This window comes from Nomascus leucogenys, chromosome 7b (assembly GCF_006542625.1).
Source record: "Nomascus leucogenys isolate Asia chromosome 7b, Asia_NLE_v1, whole genome shotgun sequence".
NCBI classification, from domain to species: domain Eukaryota; kingdom Metazoa; phylum Chordata; class Mammalia; order Primates; family Hylobatidae; genus Nomascus; species Nomascus leucogenys.
Window position 1 is genome coordinate 59,993,114 of NC_044387.1, and position 15,163 is coordinate 60,008,276.

The following is a 15,163-nucleotide window of genomic DNA, read 5'->3' on the forward strand; positions in this document are numbered from 1 at the left end:
GGCTCACACCATAATCCCAGCACTTTGGGAGGCCAAGGCAGGCAGATCATGATGTCAGGACATCAAGACCATCCTGGCCAACATGGTGAAACCCCGTCTCTACTAAAAATACAAAAATTAGCTGGGCATGGTGGCATGTGCCTATAATCCCAGCTACTTGGGAGGCTGAGGCAAGAGAATCTCTTGAACCTGGGAGGCGGAGGTTGCAGTGAGCCAAGATCGCGCCACTGCCCTCCAGCCTGGTGACAGAATGAGACTTCATCTCAAAAAAAAAAAATTCTATACTGAGTTACTAGTTATTATTACCTAGACTTAATTGAATATTTCATGGGAAATGTGAAGACTAGAGTTCACATGGCACATCTTACATATTCCTGTTTCTCCAAGACCCTCTCCTAGGATAAAAAAGAGATGAAAAGGAGTCATGTACCAGGAAGGAGCCAGAGCAAGCAGGGCCTTGTATGTCATGCTCAGGAGAGCTTTTACATATTTTGGGGATTATGCAAAAAATAAGACTGAAACTACACATAGCGGAGAACAGGGCTACAAAGACCAACATCAGACTAAATGTTGACTAAGCTTTTTTGCTTCCTGAGGCTGCTATAACAAATGACCATACACTTAGTGGCTTAAAACAACACAAATTTATGATCTTCCTGTTTGGAGGTCAGAAGTCTAAACTGGGTCAGCAGGGCTAGTTCTTTCTGGAGGATCTAGGGGAGGACCTGTTTCCTGATCTTTTCCAGCTCTGGAGGCTGCCTGCATGCCTTGGCTCATGGCCCCTGCCTCGGGTCACTCTGACCTGTGCCTCAGTCATCACATCTCCTCCTCTCACTCTGACTCTTCTGCCTCCTAATTTCACAGACCCATCAGCCCACGCGTAGAATGCAAGATAATCTCTCCATCTCAAGATCGTTCACTTCATCACATCAGCAAAGTCCCTTTTGGCATGCAAAGTGATCTATTTACTGGCTCTGGGAATTAGGACATAGGCATCTTTGGAGTGGAGGGACGGGGAATTGTTCTAAAGACTGAAAGCAAAAGTTTGTGCCAAGTTTCATAAGAAATAGTTAAATCCTGTTTTATGGCCTCAGTTGGCATCCCAGCTCTGGAGCAGGGATGACCCTGTGCATTGTGTCCCCACTCCCAGGAAACCAGGACATGCTTTACTGGGATCATCCTCCAGAGTAGCAAAAAAACCCGCTGTGGTGGAAAGAAACCCCTGGGCATGGGTTCTCATGTTGTGTTGTGTTGTGTTGTGTTTTGTGTTGTGTTTGAGACAGAATCTCGCCCTGTCACCCAGGCTGGAGTGCAATGGCACGATCTTGGCTCACTGCAACCTCCACCTTCTGGATTCAAGCAATCCTCCTGCCTCAGACTCCCGAGTAGCTGGGATTACAGGTGTGCGCCACCACACATGGCTAATTTTTTGTATCTTTAGTAGAGACAAGTTTCACCATGTTGGCCAGGCTGGTCTCAAACTCCTGAACTCATGATCCGCCCACCTCGGCCTCCCAAAGTGCTGGGATTACAGGCGTGAGCCACCGTGCTCGGCCCAGAAGAGGTGTTTGGCCCACCCCTCTCAGCATCTGCCTCCTCCCTGGGGCCAGGTTTTTCCAGGATGCCAGAGTTCTAATGGCATCCTTCCCTCTCTTGTGCCACTTCTAGACATGTCAAAATTTACTCTCTCTCTGTCCCCCGCACTTGACTGATCTCTTTGTGACAACATGGCTGTCACTTACTGGGCATTTAATACATGAAAAAAATAAAAACTTTATTGAGCTCTTACTATTTGTCAGACACTATACAAAGAGCTTCATATAGATTATCACACTGAATCCTTCCAGAAATCCTATTAGATAAGTAATGTTACTGTCCCCCATTTTATTAACAGGAAAAGGAGAAGAAGACACTGAGGCACAGAAAGGTTAGGTAACTTGCCTAAGATCACTCAGCTGGGAATAGGCAGAGTCTTCGTTGGACTCTGGTCTTCTGACCTGGAATTTATGCTCTTACAAAATTACCCTTCTGAGTCCCAGATATGTGGGAGGCTGAGGTGGGAGGCTCACTTGAGCCCAGGAGTTTGAGGCCACCCTGGGCAACATAGCAAGACCCTATCTCTAAAAACAAAACAAAACAAAAAAGTACTCTATATTGGAAGAGGTGAATGGATGGGGGCAGGAAATGCACTGACTGTTGTTAAATAGCATTGGCTTAGGTGCTAGAAAGTCTAGATTCCTATCCTGCTTCACCACTCCTTGCTGGATAACTTGGACTAGTTGCTTCCCCTCTCTGGGCCTCAGTTTCAACAGATACAACATGAGAGGCTGCATAGAAAGGAGCAGGTTTGCTCCGACACTAGCTTTCTGTGTGTCTAATGCTGGTAGCCTGTTGGTTACCACCCCACCTTGCTTTGACCTTTAAATATGCCCACAAGATGTGGCGTTTGCTATCACATGGCCACGTAGGGTCAGCAGCACCAGGGCTAGGTTCCTGAGGCCCCCTCACGTGGCACGGCCTACGGCTCCCCCATCCCTGGGGCCTCCAGCAAGGATCCAGGCGGCAGCCGGCAGCCGCAAGCATGTGCTGTTTCTGTGGTTTCTACTTAGAACAGTTTCGTGTTTCAACCTGCCAGTTCCTTAAAAGCATTAGCTTGAGGTTTTGCTGAATGACTCCGCTCTATTTTCATAAAGGGGTGGAGGGGCTCCTCCTGGGAGCCAAGCCCAGAGCTGAAATTCCACATGAATTAAGGGTATATAGAGCTTGGAAGTTCGTCTCCTGAAAATAGTCTGGCTTGGGGTGACTTTCAGAGAATAGGGAGAGTTCCTCCACCAGCCAGATTCTTGGGCCCAACTTGTCTAAGAGGCTGCCTCCATTCCCTTATCTGGGCCTCAGTTTCTCCATATCTTACATGAGGGGGCTGGATCCTCTCTCCAGATTCTAGGCAGTCCCCATGTCTCTGTTTAGTGTATATGAAAGTACTGAGCACAGTAGTAGCCAACACATGTATAGCCCTTCCTGCACTGTTCTAAGCACTTTATAAATGTCGATCCTCTGAAGCCAACACTCTTCCTGTCCCCATTTTATAGATGGGAAACAGAAGCAAGTGATGTTGACAAATTTGCCCATGCTCACATTACCTTCAAGTGGTCAAGTCGGGAGTTGAACCCTGGTGATCTGGCTCGAGAGCCCTTGCTGCTGGCTCTCTCAAAATAAGACCTTTCTGGCGGCAGAGGGCTTACTGTTGAGCAGAGCACAGTAGGTGTGATCTCAGAGGGCTCAGGTTTGAGTCTTGGATTCATCATCTGCGTGACCTTGGGAAAGTCACTCAATTTTTTGGAACCTCCATTTTCTCATCAATGAAATGGAGCTAGTTGAACCCATGTTGCTGATCTGCTATAGCGTGTAGGGAATTTGAGGTGATGATTATCTACGGAGAAGCTCGGGACCAAGACAAGCAGTCTCCTAACATAGGCTTTTATTATTATTCCCATATTTCACATCCCCTACTCCCGCCCTCAGTTCTGGGGTTATTAGCTAGATCTGCTTTTACTAGGGAGGGACTCCAGAAGGAAGGTCCAATTGGAATGCTGACAGCTCCAAAGCCGCCTTCCTAGCCTAGAGATAGGGTTCGGGGGACTGGCAGTGACTTCTTAGCGCCTTGAGTCAGCTGCCCAGAGTGGACGGCCCTATGAGAGCCAACACTTCCTCCCCACCCCTGTGAGGCATCTGGGTATGGGTGGAGCCCCGTGGGAAACTGGCCTCGGCCACCAATTCCAGACTTCTATCCGCCTGACTCCTTGGCACTATCCAAGTATCTAAGAGACATCTCCAATTTAATCCACCCAAAGAGAACTCTTGATTTGCCCCTTTAAATCTACTCTTCCCTTGGTGTTCTCTATCTCAGTGAGGGGTATGACCCAGGTTGCTCAACCTAAAACCCTCCATTTACCTTTTTTCCTTCACAGCCCATATCCGAGCCATGTGCAAATTATGTGGACTCTTTGATTCTATCTCCAAATTTTTTCCTGACTCTGCTCTCTTTTCTCCACCTTGCTACACCATCAAGGGTCAAGGGAGAGGTGCTGGTAGCCACCATCGTTGCTTATTTAGTCTACTTAGGCAACCCCAACTCACCACCCTGTGGGTACATTGTCCCCTGCCTCCCCTTGACACAACCAGAGGCATCTGCTTGGGAAAATACTTCATCAACTCCCTGCTTAAAACCCTCTATGGCTTCCAACTGGACAAAGACTAAGCTCTTTACATGGTCTCCAGACCCTTCGAGATGCGTTGAACCGTCTGGCCCCATCTTCCACCACTCTTCCTCTCGCTCATTTGCTCCTGCCATGGTGGTCTTCTCTCTGCTTCTTAAGCAAGTTAAACAAGCTCCTTCCTACCACAGGACCGTAGCACCAGCCACTTCCCTGCCTGGAAGGCTTTACCCTCAGATGTTCCTAGAGCCAGCCCTTTGTCATCAGTCAGGTTCCACTTCAAATGTCCCCTTCTCAGAAAGCCTTCCCTGACCACCCCATATAAAGTCATTCCCTGCTCCCACTGACTCTTCTCAACACCTCTGTTGTTTTCTCAGATGATTTATCATCTGACATTGTCATGTTTATTTAATTGTTTAGTTGTTTACCATCTGCCCCCTTCACTAGAATGATAATGAAGGCTGAGAAAAGTGCGTGTTTTCACGGCTATATTTACACTGTACCACCAGTTGGAGCTGGGGGGAATCTGGCACATAAAAAACTCAATAAATAGTTGTAAAATGAATTCAAAAGTGTGCTATGTCCTAGAACAAGTTAACTCTCTGGGCTTCAATTTGCCCATTGATAAAATAAAGGAGAATGAAATGGGTTGTATCAAAGGATTCTCTTCGTTCTCACATTTTCTGGATCTCTGGATCCACAAGTTGCCCTTGGGATGGATGGATGGATGGATGGATGGACGGACGGATGGATGATTTCTGGGATTTTTATTGAAGACAGCTGAGACAGAGGAGTTATCAGGAGCAAGATGGAGGCAGGGAAAGGGGGCAAATAACTCCAGTCAGAATATGCTTCTTTTACCCCAAGTGAGAGAGAGGCACGATCCCCTCTTTCCTCTCTGCCCACCCCACAGACCACCTTTACCCATGGCTGCGCCAGGGGAGGTGGCAGCAGCAGCTGCCTGCCCACCACCGGGAGCTCCACCCAGGAGATAAAAGGAGCCGAAGGAATGTGCTGGCAAAGCTGATGTCCCTGTCTTCTCAAGGGTGTAAATGGGTTTCCTGCTCCCACAGGTTCAAAGAGCACTTCATTTCACAGCAAAAGTACAGCTAATGAGAAACAGATTCTCTGGCTCCAGCCATAGCTCTGAGAGCCCAGGAGGCAAAGGAAAGCCCCCAAGAACCTGGATGTGAACGTGTGCACTAAGGGGCCGTTTCCTCCCCTTTCTCTGGGGCCACAGAGCTATTTCAACGGCAGGGGAAGGGGTTGCAGGGAGGTGGGGGTAGAGGCAAGAGCAATGTCCCCACTGGCAGTTAAGAGGAGCCCTTGGGAGAGGGCTTCTGAGCTCTGGCTCTTCCAATCATGCTGAGTTCTTTTTAGGCCCGGGAGCCAAGCCAGGCAATGCCTAATAATAATAAGAGCAGTTTCCTTGTACTGAGAGCTGCCAAGGTGCCACCTGTGGGGTGGGAAGGCCACGGGCTTTGAGGCCACAAGGCCTGGTTTGTGGACTCTGGTCCTTGGTTTCCTCCAGCCAGTTAGCACAGTGGTGGTGATCAGTGAGAATCCCAACACTGCTATTCACTGGGCAGTGAAAATAACACTATTTGGAGGTCTTGAGGACCTAGGTTCTAGCCTTGGTTCAGCCAAGTGTGATTCGGGGCAAGGCAGGCTGAGGCAATGGGCCTTGGATAGCAAAAAGGACTTACCTTAAAATTTTGATACTTCTCACATGGGCAAGTCACTTGGGCATTTCTGAGCATCTGTTTCCTCAACCGTAACCAGCACCAATAACATCAACCTCATGGCATGTAATGAAGGTCGAATGAGAAGAGACACACAAACTACTAGCACTAGGTAGGTGTTTGAGGTTGGGGATGGAGCCCAAAGGCCTTAGAGGCAACAGGGCAATCTGTGACCAAACCAGAAGACAAACCCAGGCTGGACTCACACTCAAACAATACAATAAAAGGTAACCAATAGTAGAGTGGGTACAATATCCCACGCTCTGTGCTGTAGATCTTAGTGTATCCTCACAAAAAGCACATGGGGCTGGTACTACCATTGCCCTTAAATAGCTGAAACCAGGGCTTAAACTGAAAAGACTGGATTCCAGAGTGTGTGCTAAGTTACTAGGCTGTTCTTCAAAATTTGTAGCTTCTCCTCAATGCTCTGGGTATCTGCCTGCTTCCTGGGGTCCAATTGTCAGCAGACTCAAAGTGCCCAAACTGGGTAGCCAGCTGTCCCATTGTCCCCCCTTCCCCTCCAGGGTGTTAGAAAGACTATTTCCCTCATTCAATAAATATTTCTTTTCTTCTCTCTCTCTCTCTTTTTTTTTTTCTTTTTTGAGACAGAGTCTTGCTCTGTCACCCAGTGCAGTGGCTGCAGTCATAGCTCACTGTAACCTCAACTCCTGGGCTCAAGCCATCCTCCCACCTCAACCTCCCGAGTAGCTGGGGCTACAGGAACATACCACCACACCTGGCTTTTTTTCTTTTTTCTTTTTTTGGAGAGATGGTGTCTCACTGTGTTGCTCAGACTGGCCTTGAACTCCTGGCCTCAAGTGATCCTCCCACCTTGGCCTCCCAAAGTGCTGGCATTACAAGTGTGAGCCACCATGCCCGGCCTCAGTAAGTGTTAGAGTGTTCATTTCTTGAACATTTACTATATGCTGGGCATTTGGATGCAATGGTGAACAGAACAGCCACACACAAAACAATCCCCATCTTCATTGAACTTATATTCTGGTGGGGTGGTGGGGAAAATGAACAAATGGACAAACGAGATTTTAAACACCAAATCACAGTTTCACCAGTATTCCTTTATCAAAGGTTAGTAAGATACTTATCTGTGGGCTCTAAAAGAGTTTGGTTCTTGCATTATTCCTTATAATATTTAATACCAACCGTATGCTAGGAATTATGCCAGGAACTGAGATGCAAAAGATGAATAACACATGTACCTTACCATTGGTGAAGTCCTATTCTAGGAGAGAAATAGACATATTGAGTAATTTTAGTACGTGGTGCTAAGAACTGTTTTAGAGGATCCCCTCCTCCCCAGGACCTCAAAGAGGGGATGAGGGAAGAACCAGGAGAAGCCTGAGGAAGGCTTCATAGAGGAGGTGATGTCTGAGCTGGTCCTTGGAAGATGAGGCTGATCTTTTGTCGACCAGATAAAAATGGAAGTCAAGACTTCCTGGAATGAGGAGCAGACATAAAAACAAGAATATGCATAGCATGTTTGGGAACAGAGAGTAGTCATTCTTATGTGGGTAAAGAATAAGTTGGATGTAGAAGAGAAATGAGACAGGAGAATAATATTAAAAGGAACCCTGGGTGCCGGTAGGTAAGTCATGTGGAATTGTGGGAGACCTGTAAGGGTGTGATCAGTCACACACAATTTTATCTTTCTGTCTTCCTGTTCATTGACCCTGTCTTCATCTGTGTCTAAAGTTATGTTAAACCTGTCTCTTGGACACTTAAAATGAGTTATTTCATCATTTAGTTCTGGAATTTCTGGTTGATTTTTTTTTTTGTCAGTTTCACTTCTATGTGGAAATTTTCCATCTTTTTCATTTATTTCCTTGAGCATATAAATCAATTGTTACAGTTTATGGCTAAGAATACCAATATATGGATTGCCTTTTCTACATTTTCTTTTTTTTTTTTTTAGTCCTTGAAAAAAGGACTATGAGACAGTACTTGTGTCATAGCATTCTTGGCTGCCTTTGGGTCAGGGGCCCACCTCAGGTCCTACCAGTGACCACCCCTTGCTCAAAGAAGCAGTTTACAGTCTTTCCCTTGGCAGAGCATTGAGGTCAGAGAAGTGTTCCTTTAAAGCACACGGTGGACATAGCAGAGATCATGGTGGACTTGGTAGAGCAGAATCTGGGGTGATTCTGATGGAGAGGGCAGGGCAGCAGGGAGGGCCCTAGAAGGGGATGTGGGAGAATATGGGAAGCAAGGCCATAAACTCCCCAGACTGGGCCCCTCCATAGTAACTGCCTACTCGCCAGACTGGGAGTAGCACAGCCCCAATCAATCTCCACCCCACCCTGCTCCAGCTGGGAAAGACATCCTGGCTGTGTAAACTAACCTTCTGAGTCTTATTCCAAGAAGGCCGAGGAATTCAACAGGAAACAACACAAGCTAGTCGCCTCAAATCTCTGTCTGGGCTTGATGTGATTGGATCTGAAATAGCTACAGAGAGCCTCATTCTTAAACGTGTTGAACCCATATGGATACAAGCACGCTTGCATGCACAAACAGAAGGGTTTAAGATGAGGCCACCACTGGGTGAGGCCATACCAGGCCTCCATGCAGAAACTGAGACCAAAGCTCCCATTTCAAGTCAGATCCCCAGTGGAAGGTGTTTGACAGGCCTTGTCCGTCAGCCTCCAGCAGTCTGTCTCCACAGCCAAGAATCCTTCACCTCTCTCCACACTCTTCAGCTTGACTACTCTTGAGAGCTGGAGTCAGCTCAGCAATGGCTGTTTTCAAGTGCAGAGTGAGACATCTCTGCCAAGAGCTTGTCTTGCCAGCCGCTTCCTGGCCCCAGCCCTCAGCTTGCCCAAGTCTGACATCACCCATAACCCCCACCACCACCCCCAGAATAAAGGGCCACCTCAGAGGCTGAGACTGCCAGACCTGGTCCCCCACTCCTTCCTGGACATGTCTGACTGACAACTCAGAGAAGCAGCATCCATTCCAGCCATATGCACAGCCCTCACTGCTCAGGGTGACCTTACTACCCTAGATCACCATTGCTGGGGCCTCATTCACCCAATATGGGAGAGATTGGTGATGTCAGATATTGGGCCCCAAACACTGAGGGCTTCCGGCCTTCATCTACCCGGGAGACTCAAGGGACCTTACAAGGGTCTTTCTTCTTACTGAATCTTAGGTGAGTTCAGACTTCCCTGAAGTAGACAGGAGTATAGCATCGTGGGCTCAGGGGTCAGATCTAGCTGAGCTCTCAATCTGATCTGCTACTTGCTAGCTTTGTGGACTCAAGCAAGCTGCTTAACCTTGGTTTCTTCATGTGTAAAGGGCAGATAGTCACCTTGCAGGGTTATAACAGGACTAAATGAGTTGATATATGTAAGTTTCTTAGAAGACTGCCTAGGACCCAAGGAGTGGTCAAAAGTCATAATAGGAGAGGTGAATGGGGAGTTAGCATTTACTAGGTACAGAGTTTCAGTTTGTGGAGATGAAACAGTTTTAGAGATGGATGGTGGTGATGGTTGTACAGCAATCTGAGTGTCCTGTATTTCATGCTACTGATGGATGGTGGTGATGGTTGTACAGCAATCTGAGTGTCCTGTATTTCATGCTACTGAATTGTACACTTAAAAATACTTAAAATGGTAAATTTTGTTATGTATGTTACCACACTTTAAAAAAAAGGTCAGAGAGGGCGTGTTGGCTCACACCCGTAATCCCAGCCCTTTGGAAGGCCAAGATAGGTGGATTACTTTAGCTCAGGAATTCGAGACCAGCCTGGGCAACATGGCAAAACCCCATCTCTACAAAAAATTAGCCAGGTATGGTGGCATGCACCTGTAGTTCCAGCCACTCCAGAGGCTGAGGTGGGAGGATGACTTGAACTTGGGAGACAGAGGTTACAATGAGCCGAGATCATGCCACTGCACTTCAGCTTGGGTGACAGAGTGAGAATCTGTCTCTAAAAAACAAACAAAAGTATCAGCTATGTTATTACTTGATGGGGCCACCTTCAGCTCCACGTGGGGCCCTAGGGTAAACATCAAAACTTGCCAGCTGGACAGAGGAATGGCCTCCTCCTTCATTATGGAGTTTAGGCTCCATGGTGAGCTCCAGAAGTTTCTCCTACCCAAGAGCATTAAACTGAAGTTCTCAATGGTTCTACCCACATACCTAGTTGCCTGGGGAGCCCTCTGAATGACACACAGGCACACATACACAAGGATATGTGCCCAGTTTCAGAAAGACACACACAGACACATGTCCAAGAAGGCAGACAGGAAGGGATGAGGTACTCAAGTGGGAACTTTACTCTTTGGAGATGGGTACACCAACTGCTTCAGGGAAGACGCTGAAGGAAATCAGATGGGGTTGGGGCAGGGTCACCAAACACAGCCTCATTGTCCCACCCAGATCTTTGTGTGGGCTCTACCCATTTGCAACATCCTTTCTCTCCTTTGATCTTCTCCAAAACCTCCCGAGCCCTCCAGTGCTCTAAGGCTCAGCTGACAGCCACCTCCTCCAGAGGGCTCTCCAGGATTCCCTAGCACTTTTTGGGCTCATTCTCTGCACTGACAATCAAAGCCTCCATGGAGTGCTTGGTTCCAGCACAGCTGTTGTTCACCAATCACTTTGTGTGTGCTGCCTCATGTCTCCTCTGTACTTCTTTCCTTGCACACTGCCCCTAATTGTGCAGACTATTAGGGGCAGTGTGCTTTCATTTTTTTTTTTTGAGACAGAGTCTTGCTGTGTCACCCAGGCAGGAGTGCAGTGGCACGATCTTGGCTCACTGCAGCCTCTGCCTCCCCAGTTCAAGCAATTCTCTGCCTCAGCCTCCCAAGTAGCTGGGATTACAGGCACCTGCCACCACGCCTGGCTAATTTTTGTATTTTTAGTAGAGACGGGGTTTCACCATCTTGGCCAGGCTGGTCTTGAATTCCCGACCTCATGATCCACCCACCTCCGCCTCCCAAAGTGCTGGGATTACAGGTGTGAGCCACCGCGCCCAGCCATCTTTCACTTTTTTAAAATGGTAGCATGCTGATGAATTTTTAGAAACGAACAAACATGTACGTTATTTCACATCAGCAATTCCCAAAGTGTGTTTCAGGAAACACCAGTGCCATAGGATGTCAAGAGGTATTAGGAGACAAAAGGGTTCCATACATTTGGGAAACACTGAGCTAAATAAAGTAAACAGCTGTATTTATTACAGGACATATCAGAGACTACAAAATGCCAACAATTACTTTAGTAGTGTGCTGGAATCAGCTCTTACCATTCAGTGACACAAATTTGGTAATTTGGACTTGGCCAGGATGACAGTATTTATTCCAGGAAAATGAGCAAACGCTACATATCTGAGGCTTTGTTTTTGTTTTTTTCAGAGAGCTGGCTTACCAACACATTACTGAATACCACTTCAAGAAGAGACTATGGCATGTAGGTTTTCCTAATGTATTTCACCATAACATTCCTTTACTATCTTGTGGGAAGCATCCTGGGGGAAGTAGTGCTCCACAGAACATACTTTGGGGAAAGTTGTTCCATGCAAAGATACCCAAACTAAATACCATGGGAGATGAGTGGGAGGAACTTACATTCATTGAGCATCTACTATATGCTAAGTATGATGTTGGGTGCTTTATATACCTGGCCTCATGTAATTCCCACAGAAACACTAGAAGAGGTTCAAATACTGCCCATATTTTGTAAATGAGGAAACAAAAGATCAAAGAATTTTTCCAGCTTCATACAGCCAGGAAGTAGCAGCACAAAGCCTATCTTAATCAGAGATTATAATGTCTAGTGGGGTGGTGTTCGCAACAAGATTTAGGTAATCATTTTAGAAGAGTTTGTTAAATAGCTCATATGCAGGTCATGAGCTATACTTAGAATCTAGAGTTGCCAGAGACACTTCAAGAAAAAAACAATAGAAAAGTTACTGAAAGTCTCAGCCGGTCCACAGTCTTTAGTCTTGTCGTCTGCTATGGGCTGGCATTCCAGAATATGCCAGACTTCTGAATCTCTTGGGCATTTTTAAAAAATGCTGGTGGCCTGGCTCTACCCACTCCCCAAGGCAATTCTAACCTGCAACCAGGGTTGAGAACCACTGAAATTGTTATGAAAGTGTCCTTAGAGACCAACCAGACAAACTCCCATTTTACAGATAGGGAAACAGGTCCACAGAGCAGAAGTGACCTGACCAGAGTCACATAACAGTCAGTTGCAGGATGAGACTAGAGTCTGGGTCTCTTGGCTCCTGTACAATGCCCTTTCCACTTAGCATGAGGGGCCTTCAGATCTCACTGCCTAAACAGATATGATTTCGGCTGAAATCCAAACCCATTTTGGACAACTGAGGCTTGGCCACTTTTCCATGGAAAAGCTAACCTCATCAGCTAAAGGCATTCAGGAAAAGATGCTCCTCCTTGCAAGGAGACCATTGTCCTGAGCTGTGTACAGAATCAAGCCACATAGTTCCTTCTGTGTTCCTCAAGCTCATCTAGAAAGAATCCTCCTTCGCAGTCACACATAACTGGGTTACTGGGAAGGTCACTCCAAGGGGATTTGTCCAGTAGCATTTTATTTTCTGTGGTTTCCTTTGATGTTGATGCAGATTTGGTGCTCCCTGGGATATCTGTTTTCTGTGTTTTTTTTGAGACGGGGTCTCGCTCTGTCACCTAGGCTGGAGTGCAGTGGCATGATCTCGGCTCACTGCAAGCTCTGCCTCCCGGGTTCACGCCATTCTCCTACCTCAGCCTCCCAAGTACCTGGGACTACAGGCTCCTGCCACCACGCCCGGCTAATTTTTTTGTATTTTTAATAGAGACGGGGTTTCACCGTGTTAGCCAGGATGGTCTCGATCTCCTGACCTTGTGATCCACCCGCCTCGGCCTCCCAAAGTGCTGGGATTACAGGCGTGAGCCACTGCGCCCGGCCGGGATATCTGTTTTCTAGGACTTATTGTCAAGTCTGAATGGAGGCACAGGCCACCAAGGCAAGGATAGTCAAAATGACCCAAAGACAGAACCCACATGATCTTCAGCAATAAGCTGGAGCCCACCGAAGGCTTGCATGAGAAGCAAAGCAAGGCTCTGAAAGTGTACCCGACCACAGAGGAACTAGGGGCAGAAAATTTAAAATGTAGGTAAAGCTTAAAGCCCATAAAACATTTCTATAGAGCCTGCAGTGTTTATTCTTAAGCCTATAACTTTCTGGTGTACCCCTGAGGATGACTGAATGCAGACATTTTCTGGCAACTGAATTAATTTAATATACAGAATGATCAACCATGAGTCAGTTAAATGTTAGAGGTGGCCTATTACAGTGGCTGGCTTTGATTTTAGAATAGCTCATTCATTCATCCATCCATTCAATAAATAATGACCAAGCATCTGTCCTGGGTTTGACGATATAGTGATAGACCAAAAAAGGGAAAAAAATACAGTGTCTCCACTCATGATGCTTAAAATTCATGGGGAAGAGAATGGGGAGAGGCACATAATATAAAAGCAAATGAATAAAGAACTATCACAGCACGCGCAATGAAGGAAGTGAGCAAGTGGAAGTGATAGAGGCCAAGCCCAGTGGAAGAAGCTTTGGTATGAAGGTCACAGAAAGTTTCTCTGGACTGCAGATAAAACAGGGATTTGCACATTCCAGGCAGAGGGAACAGTGCATGCAAAGGCTCAGAGACAGACAGAGCTTCTTGACTCAAGGATCTCAAAGAATGCCAGTGGGGCTGAAGCTGAGTGAGAAAGGGGCAAAGGGGAGGAGGGGGCACTGAGCAGATGAACAGAGGTCAAGCCCTGCAGGCCCTGGTATTTCAATTGCAGTGGAGAGCCACTGAAAGTTTCAGGCAGAAATGCCACATCAGAGTTTCTGGGAAATACATCAGAACCCCAAATCACATGGTCTTGTGAGCTATTCCCACTCAGGCTGAGTATGACAAGGGGCCAAGCCACTTTTGCTGCAGCAAATTTTCTTTGTCTGTCATTAATTAATTAGCTCAGTCAAGCAGTCAGTACCAGCTCACCTGCAAGGCACTGTCTTACACACTGGGGATACAGTGAGCAGGACACCCTAGACACGTCCCATGAAGCTTGTATCTGGTGGGGGAGGCAAACAATGAAAATGAATCATATGCTTTGAAATAGTGATAAGTTCCATACAGAAAATAAAGCAGCAATATTAAGAAGAATGCATGAAGCAGAAGCCACATTAGTTGAGACAGTCAGGGTAGCCTTCTCAAAGGAGCTAACATTTGAGCTGAAACCCAAATGATAAGGAGCCTGTGGCCATGAGAAAACTCAAGAGCACACCTGGCAGAGGAAAGACCAAGGGCAAAAGCAGCCTCGATTGAGGAGTCAAGGTGAAATTCTTCCTGCTCGGCAGCAGAGATGGGTTTAGTCTTGGTGAGGTTGTTAGCCTGGGATTAAAAAGCCAGAAAGACCAAGGAGTAGGGCTGTGGCCCATAGGACCACCCTCAGGTCACCAGGCCAGAGTCAGTGCTGGAAAGGTGAGGCAGGTTGTCAAATTGAGGTTAAGAAAAGAGGGCATCAGACACCTGATCAAACCATCCAGCGAGTCTTGCCCTGTACCTCGTTCTCCACCTGCCCCTGGCCCACAGACTAACTCCTGGAAGCAAGCATTTCCGAAAAGGTGTTCAAACTTGGTATTATTCAAGAAATGTAAATTCTAACAAAATTAGGTAAGAAGTCCATTTTGGCCAATCAGGTTGGTTGGCAAGGGTGAAAGTGGTGGGTCATACCCAGGAGTGTTGAATAGACCTCTTGGCTTGCAAGGAATTGAGATTTCTTCCAGTGGTAGCAAGTTGATAAGAAGGAAGAGGCATAGGCAGTTATTTTGAGTACAGGTGCACAGGAATCTGGAGAAGGACAGCAAGAGAGCCTTGGGATGGGCAGGAACATTGAAGAATCTTTCTTCTCCATAAACACAACACAGTTACTCTGCTTGCCCCTCTCTCTGTCTCTTACTTAGAAACAGCTCCTCTTCTTTACCCTCAGCTTCTTCTCCCCTATCACTTTGGCGCTGTTTAAACTTTATTGGTCACCCTTTAGTTAATGACCTTTCAGACCTATTTCTCGCTGCTAACTGATGAATTATTTTCTTGTTCCCAAAACCAATTCCCAAGAGAATAAATCCAATTGGTTCAGATTGTCTCCCCATGGCAAGTCATTAGACATCTTAGGGCCAGGTATCCAC

At 46.8% G+C, this 15,163-nt stretch overlaps 1 protein-coding gene across 4 annotated transcripts in view; it reads left to right on the forward strand.

The window, feature by feature from the left end:
- Window positions 1-15,163, forward strand: part of SYN3 (synapsin III) — a 569,184-nt gene that overhangs the window by 337,076 nt on the left and 216,945 nt on the right. The window lies entirely within an intron of this gene.